Source organism: Triturus cristatus, chromosome 2_1, assembly GCF_964204655.1.
Source record: "Triturus cristatus chromosome 2_1, aTriCri1.1, whole genome shotgun sequence".
NCBI lineage: Eukaryota > Metazoa > Chordata > Amphibia > Caudata > Salamandridae > Triturus > Triturus cristatus.
This window is the reverse complement of record NC_140581.1, coordinates 556282537-556295754: the sequence shown is the minus strand read 5'-3', so window position 1 is coordinate 556295754 and position 13218 is coordinate 556282537. Positions and strand designations below refer to the sequence as shown.

Genomic DNA, 13218 nt, shown 5'->3' with positions numbered 1-13218 from the left:
CAGTGTTAAAATAACGAAGATTTCCTTTCTGCACTAAGTGAGGGTCCACATACCCTAGCGTATCTTTCAAAGACTACTTTCCATTTCTTCTACTGAATAGGAGGATCACCCGGAGTACTAAGGAAGAAAGGTGCAGCAGTAACGTTTTGCATATTCACTTCACTAAAACTTTTACAAGAAATGTAACAAAATAAATATTATACTTTAAGTTCAATGTGCCTCTACTACTTAGAGTAGAAATGTTGAATTACACGAGTATTTGTTGCCAAATATAATGTGTAACAAACGTGTCTATATCTTATAGATTAATATGAACTGTAAGTTAAGTTCTATAAAATCAATCAATAATATCATTTGGACATTATAAGCTTTCCAAATTAAATGCTGAATAATATCCTAAAGCTGTACGCATTAGCGTTACAAATGCTGTGCACATCAGGATTGTTAATACATGATGAAGTTTTTGTGATGTGTGCATCAGCGTATCAAATGCAGAGCGCTTCCAATAAATTTACCTCAAACAAGAATGGCTTCCAAAATCCACATGAATGCTGTGAGCATCAGCGCGATATATGCAGATGAATGAAGAAGACTTTGTGCTGTGCGCATCAGCGTCAACATGTCATTCGCAGTAAGCAGATTCACTTCAGCTCTTCGTCATCGCATAATGTAAATGATGAATAATGAAGCTTACGTGCTGTGCGCATCAGCGTACAAATCTTATGCGCAATGAATGATGAAGTTTATGTGCTGTGCGCATCAGCGTACGGATCTCATGCGCAATGGATAGATTTACCTCAGCTCCTCAACAACTTCCCAAACAAAGATGACTTCCACGTTACCCAGCGTAGTGACGTATGATCCCTACGCAGAAGCGCAGCTCCGTGAGACCAGCTTGTCAGAAAACAATGACGACTCCACGCTCAGGGTTCGAACTAAAGACAAACGTCAACCTCAGGTAACGAAAATGTTTACTTTCAAATTTTTTTTAACAATGAAGCCTTAATACACTACGTTTTTCCATATTTTGCAAGCACCAACTTTAATTTTATGGTTACCACCAGTCAAATGTATAGAGCTTGAAATATGAACAGCATTCTAAGTTCATCACGTGCTTCTTGTCATTAAATGATTAAGCGCTAAATGTAGAGCCTTCGAAGATATAAAATTGTTCATTCAAAAGGAAATAACAAGCACTTCCTCTTAGTCACAATGAGGCTTTATAAATTTCCAGGCAATAAGCACTCCCTGCTGATTACTACTACCGATTATATTTCTTTAAAAGCGTCATATGAAGAGTCTCACAAAGTCATTGTATATCTTTAGAAGCGTTATGAGCAGGGTCACATTACAAGTCCCAGATGGAAGCAAGGATGAGCCCGCATCGATAAAACCCAAACACCAGCAAGCTACAAAATCCTTTTAGATCAATCAGGGTACTAATGCGGCGAAGCTCCCAATCCTTTACCATGAATTTTGCGAAATTTGAGTAACTTCTTTAACTTGCAGTAAGGATTTCATGTTTCTTAATGATTCATGAAGGTAACTCCCACTTAGGATATACCTTAAATTTAAATTATCCTTAGATGATAAATCTTTTCCTTTTTAAATAAAGAGATCTCTCACCAATCTTCTGTGTTGAGATTCTTCGTGTTCATCCTGCCGACTACGCCAGTGAAGCATGCCTGAGACATAAGACTGGACAGAGGTATGCAGTTTCTTCTTAAGTTTATTCCACCAAGAATCCCATCCATCAACCAGCAGGTCTAGCATCAACTGCTAAGGTTTACTGGCAAACTCCACATAGAATGTCATGACAATGGTCTATGACTCATACAACATTCCGTAAATGACATAGTAGAATTCTGTGACTAAAACATCACATGTAGAGGAAAAGGCAGTACACCACAGTAATGTTACGGGGATTGGAAATCAACAGATTTCCAGACCTCAGGCATTCGCATCAAGACGTGACATTAACAATACATTTTTAAAACAGTATCAATGTCAAAAGACAGCTAGAGCTCCGCATAAATCATCATACATTAGGATTCACTGTGTGAGTGTCGGTGACGTTTCGATCCCTACTCAAAATAGGGGGATCATCATCAGGACTAGAGCTATAAAATGCCTGAGAGAGCCTGAGTTGAGACAAGGCGAGAAGGAGGAAATAAGGGGAAAAAAGGGGGAGAGAACAGAAAATGGGGTTAGGGAAAGGGCGGTTGGGAGATAAAACAAGTATGAATATGTCATAGCTGAAAGGGTGACCAATTTGACCATGGTGGTGAGCACGCAGTAAATGGCCAGCTCTACACGGTACTACGTTGATTAAAAAGTGCCGACTAGATAAGTGCTATGATGAACACAAACAAGTGGGAATTATGTGCTACGGCCATCACGATAGACTGCTGCATGTGAGGTATAGTTGCTTGGTGCAAATTCTAAAATACATGTAATTGTAGCAAAGCATTTCTAAAAGCATTTTTCACGTCTACATTTGTTATTCTACTACATGTTTTGGTTTTAATATTTGTTCTACTAAAAAGTATTCACACATTTTGTAAGTCATATCCAAAATATACATTTTACTTGTATTAAAGTATGTTCTAAATTGCATTTCTGATGTGCTAGAATATGTTGATTTCTAAATATGTAGTCCTTTCTCTCAACAGTTATGTGACCCAGGACTAGGGGCGGGTGTTTTGGCCAATCCGCGGTATACATGTAACACAGAGTTCCAGCCAAATACTTCCAACCGCCGCATGGCGGAATTTTTACTCTTATGCAGCTCGCTAATGGTAAGCTGGTGAGCGTGAGTGAGATTTAGCGTTCCCTACCATGACTTTTGGTCATTAGGAGGGCACCAGGCAAGATTTCCCCAATGTGGGCAGTTGAGGGTGATTGCCATCGTTCACGGTGAGGAAGCTGCCGCTCGGGTAGAAAATCTACTCAAGCAACTGGAGAAGCAGCGCCTTGTGGCACGCTGCATGGTGCTGTTCACACTGATTTTTCAGCACAGAACGAGTTCCAGGTGCTAAAAATCAGCACCCATAAAAACAATCCTGAGAGGTGGCCTTGTGTGGCTTGATAAATCTCACTTCGGTATTGCTTCGCCCTTGAGCTACCTTGCATGGCCCTAGGGCAATGAAAAACCTTGATTAATGTGGCCCAGAGCTTTCTTTGCTCTGGGTTCTCATTGTGCATGAACACTTGGCCGTGATCATTTTGAAAAGTGGAGAAACTGTGTGCATTTTTTAATAAATGTGCATGCTCTGGCGCCCGTCCTGCTTATATATCTCTAAGTTCTCTCACATATTGTTCTTGGAAGAAGTAATCATTTCCAAAATGCAGTAATTTTACACTCATTAAAAATGCAAATATCATCAATAGGTGTGAACTGTTTAGGTGTTCTGGCTTGCAGGAGGGCATTCACATAATTTTTTCCGAATCCTTTTGAAAGTTTAGTATTGCCAATACTTTCGATGGGGTACATCTAGAATTCTTTTTGCTAACAGGACGCAAAGGTCGAAAGGCAAACCATGTTTTAATAAAAATAATTAGTATAATTAAACTCCAGTCATCGGTTCTCATCTTTTAATTCACAGACAGAAGGGCATGATTGCATTGGGGAAACACACCCTTCCACGGCAATTAACACTGCCTACACCAGACAATGAAATTGGTCATTTAGGGACAAAAGCCATTGTTAGACATCGAATGTTAATTATACACAAAGCACAGGCCAAAACAATACTATTAAACACATACTATAGATTCTGCTTGTGGTGTATTGGTTTACATATTCAGCGGTCGGGATGACGACATCTAGATAGTAAACCAGGAGCACAAAGTATTTCAACTTCATATTAAAGAAACATTGCATGACTTTTATTCTAACAGATAATCACCTCAGTTACAGAAATTCTTTTAAAGTGATGCCCTGCCTCAACTGATTGTTAAAGTGCACGTATGTCTTCGAGATGAACACCGAAATACAGTTTAAGATTATAGCCAATATTTATGGTATATTTGCAGGTAAACAAGATTTCGGTTGCAAAACGTTAGTTCATGGCTTATTTGCAAGAGAGCCCTTAACACTTTCCTCCAAATACCGATTCGTGTGTACTCACAAATTAAAACTGTGATTCCCAATTTGGGATTTGTACATTTAAAATGCCACTTTGCGGTCGCACAGGAGCTGATCTGATCTTTTCAACCATAAAGTCACTTTGTACGTGAGGAGCACTATGTTCAAAGCTGAGTAAACAAATTGCAATGTTAAATCTATGTATTTGTACACTTTAATCGGTAAACTACTATTACAAGTCATGGAAATCAGGCTCACCACTTACTATAATTTCAAATAAAACATATTGGAATGTTGGTTTAGAAAAGAGTTATCTAAGTTAAAAAATGTTTGTTTTTAAAAACAGCACTTGTTTAATAAAATACTGATTTGAAGGAATTACCTGTAGATTGGACTGAACTTTGTGACAGAAAAATATTTACGAATGTCAATTGTCAAAAAGATGATTAAATATTTTAGGATTGTCTACTCGTGTAAATGAGATATTGTATTATGCACTGGTACACAAATTCCTGTCCTAGTTATTAGTTCGAAGGGTATATACATATATAATCTCTGGATGACATCAGTGCATTCCAGGAGGTGTACAGCAGAGTAAGGAAACCTTGCTGGATGATAAACGTGGTTATAAGTGTTTCTAATTTTTGAAAATGGTTTAGTTTATCAAAGATTCAATTCCGTTAGTTGATAGAAGATTCTAGTAAAAATGGAGCATCATTAAAACTGCTAAAGTGTATTCTAAGGGTGTGGTAGGTAATTACGGATATGAGGCTATACAAAGTTTTAATTCTGCTAATCATCCTTCTACCATAGCTCGAAAAAGAGAAGCGCATCCATCAAAGTTTCTGGAGGATCATATTAAATATTTCTCGCGCTCTTAGCAGTTTGTGTCTCTTTCATAATTTGTTTGAAAAGAGGCTGTATTGTATCTTTGCAGATTAATGTCTTGTTGTTGACATAGTCTTATTTTATTACTTTGCTCCTTAGAAATGTTAAATACATTCTATGCTATAATGTATTTCTACCTGAAATTGTTTCTTGCGTTTACTACACCATCTTTCACCTGTGTATTTCATTTTCTTGTTAAAAATTTAAATAAACAAGAGTGTTTTCCAACCAAACTCGATAGTGTGCACAGTTGTTTATTACTAAAAAGTACAGAGCACTGAGCACCTAATGTTAGCAAGGGTGTGTTTGCACACCATGTATATAACAATAAACACAAAGAGCTTATTTGATAGGAATACTGGCGGTGCTACTTAATCAAATAGAAAAAGGAATAATCCTATCTAACATTCAAAAATATGGCAGAGGATAACTTATTACGACCTGCAAATGCATAGTGTTCAAGTTAAGCTATTTTCAGTTACAAGTCATAGTCTCACCTTTCCCTTGGTGTCCTGGGTGCATACTAGGACAATGTGTCTCATTGCAGTTAATACTTCAGAGTGCAGGAGTGAATCTGCATCCTTCCAGCATCACATTGGTTGTAGTCAGACCCGCTCTTTAAAATTGCGGGTCTATCTGTCACTGCAGGTGGAAATCCAACCCAGGTTTCAAAGATAGACAAGGCTCTTCCTACAGGTTGATGAAGGCATTCTCTGCACCAACCTGCAGGAGGATTTCTGGGGATCCCTGAGACCCCTGTTCACCTCTTCTGAGGTTCACTTTCAGGTGGTGCATTGAATGTGTGCCACCTTCTTGGTGATGCACACTCAGTGATCCTCTCAACCATTTGTTGTGCTTTCCTCTGCATTTGTAATGGGGCGCTGGTGCTAGGCCAAAGGATTCATCCATTTCCATAGGTTCACAACCTATGCAAATCAGAACACACGCCCTTATGATCGTAAAGGCATACATCCAACACTGGAATGATTGATCTCACAGAAGGGCCTGTACAAACATCTGAAGCTCCTTCTGTAATAACAAAGGATCTAAGAGTTCAAACACAGGCTGCAATACCCTTTGCACCCTGGGGCACTTGGAACAATATTGCCTAATTTATTTAAATCATGTTTGCTGTGTAACTTTTAAAACGAGTACTGTCTGGTAATTGGTTTAAATCTGGAACTTTAGAAACATGCAGAATTTTGACTTAATGAACACAAACGAATGTGCTGGTTGTGTAAACTGGGTTTTTGCCCTGTTCTGAAAGTCCACTGTTCAATATAATCCCTACTGAGAAATTGTGATGGACTGGTGCAGTGCTTCAGGAAAAAGAGACATTATATGATGGAACCCCCACAGTTGAAGTCTGTTGTCACCAATAAAAAAAGCATGTTTAGATCCAGTTTCAATGTGTCGAAACCTTTCACATTTGGATCAGTCTGTAAATAAAGCACTACCACAGTTTTGGGATGACACAGTACAAAAAAAAAAATTACAAGGGCTTGAAGGGAGTTATGAGGGGGAGTTTAACCTTCTGAGGGATACCGCTGCTAAAGATTTAAAGTTGCTGGGTGATCAGACCATTACTGCAAGATTAGGGCATGCATTTAAAACACATCATTTTTATGAGGAACACACTTTATCTGGGAAATGATTGTTGACTTTCATTGGGATGAGATCTGGAAGGATCATCTAGAGGTATGTTGTGCAAGTTTGAAAATACAGGTTGCAGTTTTAAAGGTCACAAGGCTGAGACCTTTAAAACGCCAGTCTGCATTTTCATACTAGAACGACAAACCTCTTCATTTTATCCAGGGTCTGTAAGCTGTATATCACAAGTGGACTGCAGCACATATTGACTCTACCGGGGGAAACTCTGGAGTCAGTCCTGCAACTGGTTTTGGACCTATAAGCAGATAATTGAGGACGATATACTCTTGCTATTTGGCCGCCCCGTATTCACGGTGACAGGACGCCCTGAATACCTGGCCCATGGATAACAGACCTGTGCGCCCTATCCATACACACCAGACCCCTCTGCGGGCATTTCATCCTAAAGCTTGCTACCTTTGTTTACCTGAAGGAGCCCCATTTTTCAGATGACTGACCAATGTGCACAGGTCTCCTATTCAGTTCCCCCAGAACTGGCATTAGTTCAGGTTTCCCAGGCGCCCATAGCATCCTGTACATTATGTTTCTTGTGCCCTGAAGAAGGTGTGACCTACATTTTGGGTCATCCACCGAAACGTGCATCAGTGCTGGTGTCCACTGACCATAATGTCTCCTTTTTATATTATCATCTACGTGCTTTTTTCTGAGGTTCACATGAAGGTTCAAAAGAATATGTTACAATGGGGCATTGGACACACATTTTAAAATTGTGGCTATTCAATGGGGATGAATAATTATGAAGCATTCTTTGTTTAAATTTATGTAAAATATCCTCACGATTGTTTAGGAGATCATTATATTTGATGCAGTGGATTGCCATTGAGCAATGCATTGTGTGAGTGAGTTAGTATTTTTTTGTTGCCAGTATGTGGGGGTATTTGTTTTTTTGATGCTCCTGGGCACCACCGATATGTGCAATTATTTGTTGATATGGTATTGTATCTATTGGAGTATTTAATAAATGTTAATTAAATGTATATTTGATATTTTGATACACTGAAAAAGGGTCAAATCAATTTGAAATATATGCCCTTACAATAATGGTTTCATTGCGTTATCCCTTTGGGGACGGGATTAAGTAGTTCCCTATCCTTGACATATAGAGTATTCATAAATCATTTGCAGGCAGTGGGTTTTGTTCTTGATTGATATTTGCAGCACAAATTGTGCCACCACTAAAGTGGCAATGCATAACTTGTCACCAGTAATTTGCTTGTGCAGGTTTAAACTGCAAATTCGACCTGTCAAAATAACCCCTTGTGATAGGCCTAAACCCTCCTTTTAAATAAAATTTAGGTCACTGCTGAGTAGGACTTAAATGCCCATAAGTCAGTGTTCATAATATTTGAAAGTAGGCCATGTAAAAGCTTCCTGTTAAACTTGTCCTTATAGTGGCAATGCCATTACAATATTTTCACTGCAGCAGGGTTAGCAGTTCCATAAGAAAGCATTGGGTTACGTTATTAAAAGTAATCTTATCTCCGCTTAGCAACCAGATAAAACTTTAATTCGCAAATAATAACTACAAATCCAATTTGTTGGTAAAGTCAGATTTGTACTAAATGATTTACAAAATGAACTTTTAAAAAGTGACATTTAACCAGCCTAAAGCCTTAAAAAGCCCATTTGCCTGATCTTCCAACTGTCACCCAGATGAGAATACCTCCACAATGAGATGAGACAAAGGCCTTGGGTGTGGGAAGAGATTGTCAGGATGGCCTCAGGGCTGTTCTCCGCCTCGCTTTCTATTTATTCAAAGGATGCCTACCCTGTCACTAGCAGATGTAGCTCACACTTGGGACAGCCTCCCTTTTGTCCTTCTGGCCAGACAGGCTTCTATCCCAGTCGGAGAGGGTCTTTCCCCCAAAACTGGTTTATAGTGCCCACAGAGGAGTGGTTGCTCATTTGCTTGGCCACACTTCTAGGGGGGGGCACAGGAGCTCTGCACATGGGGAAAAAGGCTATGCCATATTGAATTTACATAGAGAAGGGCATTATGGGATTGTTTGTAGTTGGGAACACAAGAGTGGCTACAAAAGTAGATAGAGCTATCACTGGGAACTTTACTCCTATTGGCTAGGGAGGAGTCAAGAGTTAATCCCACCTACAAGCTAGCATGGAAGATAGAAGAAAGACTGCACCTGCTCCTGAGACCTGTGAGAAGAAGCCTAAGGGCTGAACATGCTGCCATCTGCGCCCAGGACAAAAAAGTGGACTACAAGGATCAGTTATCTGATGTTCTGTTAAGTTGCACGTATACAAAAGTTGGAAGAAGCCCACATTTGCGAAGTAGGCCAGCTGATTACTTCAACTGGAACGCCCCAGGACCCTGCAGGTGTCTTTTGTTGGAGTGAGTCCTAACCCCAAGTGGTGGCCTCTAGATTCTTTACCCGTGTCTGGTGGACTCCCCTGTCCACAAGCTTGAAGAAGTGGGTCTTTTTTGCCAGCTTTCTGCTTGGAGAACCATTCGAGACCTTGGTTGCATTCGAAGCTGCAGCCATTGAATTGCCGGTCGACCTCAACTTGCCAGCTTGCCTCACAGAAGGAGATCTGATTTCCAGAAAAGTTTCTCAGTCCCAACATGGAGGGTTTTACCAGGACCGATGCCAACCTGCATCGTACCAATGTTGAGGCCTTACCTGGGCACAGACTTCGCCTGCTCAGAGATTTCCCAGTTTCATCGACAACTACACCGGGACCCTACTCTTCAGCAACCAACCATTGTCAAGCCTCACATTGGATCCAGCTTACTGCTTGATCGGCCAATGACTCATCAACCACCACTTCTTATCTCTATAATAGTTAAGGTAAACTTTCCACCTATCTCTGATTGGTGATCCATCGAAGTCAGCCTTAACTGTTAATTGTTCTGCAAGACCAGGTACCTGTGGTTGGCACTTTGTGCTTTTTGGTGCTATGATTGTTTAAGACCTTACAAATTCAGATCTCTATTTCCATTTAATAGATTTTTTTGTCATTTTTGTGTCATTTTGCTTATGAAAATGTTCTCTGTTTTTATAAATTGGAGTGGGATTTTTTATTGCATTGTATTTTCAAAATTTTAATAGTTTTTGTCCATCTGAATGCTTTATAACAGTTCCTTAAGTTATCCCTGTCTGCTCCATGCCATAGTTACCAGGGTAAGTAGGTAAAATATTTTTATTGTGTAGAATATATAATTCTATGCAAAATACCTATACATAATTCAAACTGATAAAACCCATACTTTACATTGTTAAAACCAACACCCTAAACAGCTAAAACAAAAAGCTGTGCTAGAAGGAACAGTTAACATTTATAGAATAGGTCTTTCTTTCACCAGCCACTAAAGTGCATTCAAAAAAGTACATAACATATGTTCAACCTCCTTTATAGGCCCATTATTTCATATCTTTTTATTTGAGGTTATATATGTTTTGTTACTAATTTTTTTATTAGTTTCCCTATAAAAGCATTTTTGATTCTGCCATAAAGCATACTAGAGTTGCCTCCTTTAAAGTACACGAGGAAAACTTCCTAAAGAAATGGAGTAAATACTTGGCTGAAAATATCGCTCAACTCAGGACAAAGAAAGATGATATGTTCAAAGATTTCTTGCATTTATTACAAGGTCTACAATTTGGAGATCTGAATGTAGAATTCCAGAGGCCTTTAAACTCTTTCAAATGAATATACACTAGACAGAATCTTTAAAAATAAATGTTTGTTGGTGACTCTAAATTAGAATCAATGTACTGCAGATTTAACTGGAAATTGGATTCCATGAGAAGCTCTAAGTGTTTGTATTTGGAAGTTTTTAATAAATCCCTTAGATGAAAGGACTCCTGAAGTCTTTCTCTAATAACTCTCTTGCATGTTGATAATGACATTTCCAGCAAGTCATTTAAAGTTGGTAGGGTATGATTTTGGATAAGAATATTGATTTATTAGCAAGAGGTACTCAAGCTAGTCACAGAAATCTGTGTCAGCTCTTGGTATATCAACCTTGCAGAGAATCAGAATTTGCAGAGGCACAATCATATAAGTAGTTGTTTTTCTGGATCCAGTAAACCTCTTTGAATAATCAGAGACTTAATTAACCCTTTTGCTGCGGCGGGAATTCCGCCGCAGCGCTGGGGGGGTTGGGGGGCAGCGCGGTGGCGCTGTGCTCATGACGGAGCCACTCCGTCATGAGCCACGGTTGAGCTGTGCTCATGACGGAGTGGTTCCGTCATGACTCCGCCCAGTTGCGTTGTCCCCCCGCACAGGCGGGGAAACAGCGCCGCGTGGGCGGAGCGGCCGCCAACGGTCGCGGCATGACGGAACCACTCCGTCATGAGCACACGGCAACCGTGGCTCATGACGGAATGGCTCCGTCATGAGCAGGGGAGGGGTTAAAGTCTAATCATGGCATGTGGAGTAGAACTTTGTAAATCAAATAGAAAGCAAGCATTTTCAGAAACATTGTGCCTATTTTATTAAACTTCTTTTCATTCAGTACTAGTGAACCATAGCTCAAGAAATAAATTAGTTTGGCCCTAAATGCTAAGATGGTTGGCCTGATACCGTGCTCTACATTAACTTGCAAAAACCTTTTTCAAAGCTTTTGTTATGATGATGACCTTTGTTTTTAATGTATTTAAATGATTTGTAGATGTCAGATGGTTGTCCAACTGGAAGCCGAAATAGCCAATGGTGTTGCCCATATTATTGCCAAATTTCATTAGAATTTATGTGGCCTCCTTCCAAAGAAGGTTATTTCAGTTTTCTTGATGTTAGCAGATAGACCGTCAATTGGTTATATTTATTAAGTGCAGTAAACTGATGTGGTAATCCAATAGGGATCTGTTTGGAGATTACAAGGTCATCTGCGCATGCCAGACAACTGAATAGATAACTCCCCAGTTCAAAAGGCAAGAATTCAGATTTTTTTTATTTAATTGCCCAAGTCAGAAATGTATAATGGAAACAGAGATGGAGCAAGTACAAACCCCTATTTTAGCTGATTGCCGATGGTAATTTTGGGGAGAAATGCTGCTTGGCTGACACATTTATTTGCATCCAAGTGTTGGTGTGTAGAGATGGTAGTTACCAGGGGTTGAGCACAGGTTTAAATTAATGAAACCTTTACTGGACCATTTCTGGAATAGTGGCACCATTACGTGTGGTGGACTACTATTCACCTCAACTAATAATCCACTTTCTCATAGTAAATTAATAATTGACATAGTGCACTTGTCCAAGCTAATTGTTGAAGATGTATCTACATTTCTCCTCTGTGCTGACTTCTGTGATTCTACTGTCAAACTGTGGTGTTGCTCCCATTAGATGATCTCAGAGCTCCAGGAGTTGGGTACAAATGTGTTTCTACAGGAACACCTTAAGTTGAAGATCGTTTATAATAATTGTACCTACTTTTATTCCTCTGAGATCAAAATGCAACAATTGGACTCTTGGAAGAAAATGGAGAGGCAACTAAAACAGATTAACTCATTAAGACCAATAGTCTGTATTTTGATATGGCATTTGTAGGCTATTTAGTGAACTCTAGTCAGGCACTGTTGTAATTTTCTTTTCAAGATTCCCTGACTATGGTTAAAGCCTATTTGTATTTACTCGCATTTTAGCTATATTTTATTTGATGCTGAGCTTCTTCCTTTTTTCTTTATAATTGGAGATTGGGGAGGGGATGGGAGATGGTATTTGGCTTCTTCCAGTGATTTGCAATTCAATAGCCAGTATGTGGGTGATTTCCCCTATGGGCTGCAAATGTGGTTTTGAATTCATTCTGATGCCTAGTAGGATAGAGGGCTGGAGTGGAGGGCTTTGCTGAGGGATGGGACAAGGGCAGTAGCAAAAAATTAGAAAGGCACATGCATTTCAGCTGTGGCACTACCTATGTACAATCTTATTGATAGATTACTCAAGGTATGTGTGTAAATTGAAATGTAAATGGTATAAATTAACAACTTAATTGAAGGGAGATCTGGGTGGAATTAGCCAATTTAAAGGCTGACATCCCCGGTGTTTAAGATCCTCATGCTCAAAGAGAAGGCCAACTGTTTTGCAATAGTTAGGGAATCAGGCTGTTGCCACAAATGCATGTATGTCAATCTGAGGGGTCACAGGATTGATTAGGGCTAATGCATTTGTGATATGCTAAATCAGGTGATAGCAGTCAATGGGCCATAGCTAACTTAGAACACACTGAAATTCATATGACAGAGTGTTCAATTTAGGGCACACATGTAGACAACACCGCAATTGTTTCTCAGCTATTACTAGAATTTCCAGATTGGAAAAATCTGTTCATTATTTGTGGAAACAATAATGTTCAATTAAATCCAATATCTGAATGTTCTAGTGAGAATGGTAAGGCCAGAATGTGTAAAGTGTGGGCCAAAGTTCAACCAGTTTCATTGAGTTACTAGATTTGAGGGATAATTTGTCTACCATACATGGTAATGTTGGAGACTGTACCTATAATTGTCATCCTTAAAGACCATACTCATGTACTGACACTATATTGTGCATTTTAATCCTTCTGCAACAGGCATGGGTACAAATTTGTCTTAAAGTACTGTCAGACCATA

At 39.3% G+C, this 13218-nt stretch overlaps 1 pseudogene; it reads left to right on the top strand.

The window, feature by feature from the left end:
• Positions 1-826: 826 nt before the first annotated feature.
• The window catches only part of LOC146865622 (uncharacterized), a 95268-nt pseudogene continuing 82876 nt past the window's right edge, over positions 827-13218 (top strand).